Source organism: Limulus polyphemus, unplaced genomic scaffold, assembly GCF_000517525.1.
Source record: "Limulus polyphemus unplaced genomic scaffold, Limulus_polyphemus-2.1.2 Scaffold6576, whole genome shotgun sequence".
Taxonomy (NCBI): domain Eukaryota; kingdom Metazoa; phylum Arthropoda; class Merostomata; order Xiphosura; family Limulidae; genus Limulus; species Limulus polyphemus.
In genome coordinates, this window is record NW_013672186.1 from 32,311 (window position 1) to 33,295 (window position 985).

The following is a 985-nucleotide window of genomic DNA, read 5'->3' on the forward strand; positions in this document are numbered from 1 at the left end:
GTTGTACAGTGAGAATAACAACCAACTCATACTTCAGTCTTGTATCCAGTTGTACAGTGAGAAGAACAACTACCCTGTACTTCAGTGATGTATCCGGTTGTACAGTGAGAATAACAAACACTCCATACTTCAGTTTTTTATCAGGTTGTACAGTGAGAATAACAACCAATTCATACTTCAGTCTTGTATCCAGTTGTACAGTGGAAAGAACAACTACCCTGTACTTCAGTCTTGTATCCAGTTGTACAGAGAGAATAACAACCACCCTGTATCTCAGTCTTGTATCCGGTGGTAGAGTGAGAATAACAACGAACTCATACTTCAGTTTTGTATCCGGTTGTACAGTGAGAATAACAACCAACTCATACTTCAGTCCTATATCCAGTTGTACTACGAGAATAACAACTACCCTGTACAGTGAGAATATCCGGTTGTATAGTGAGAATAACAACCAACTCATACTTCAGTTGTGTATCCAGTTGTACAGTGAGAAGAACAACTACCCTGTACTTCAGTCATCTATCCGGTTGTACAGTGAGAATAGCAAACACTCCATACTTCAGTCTGGTATCCAGTTGTACAGTGAGAAAAACAAACAATCCATACTTTAGTCTTGTATCCAGTTGTACAGTGAGAAGAAAAACTACTCTGTACTTCAGTCTTGTATCCGGTTGTACAGCGAGAATAACAATCAACTCATACTTCAGTCTTGTATCCAGTTGTACAGTGAGAATAACCACCCTGTACTTCAGTCTTGTATCCAGTTGTACAGTGAGAATAACAACCACCCTGTATCTCAGTCTTGTATCCGGTTGTACAGTGAGAATAACAACCAACTCATACTTCAGCCTTGCATCCGGTTGTACAGTGAGAAGAACAACTACCCCGTACTTCAGTCTTGTATCCAGTTGTACAGTGAGAATAACAACCAACTCATACTTCAGTCCTGTATCCAGTTGTACTGTGAGAATAACAACTACTCTGT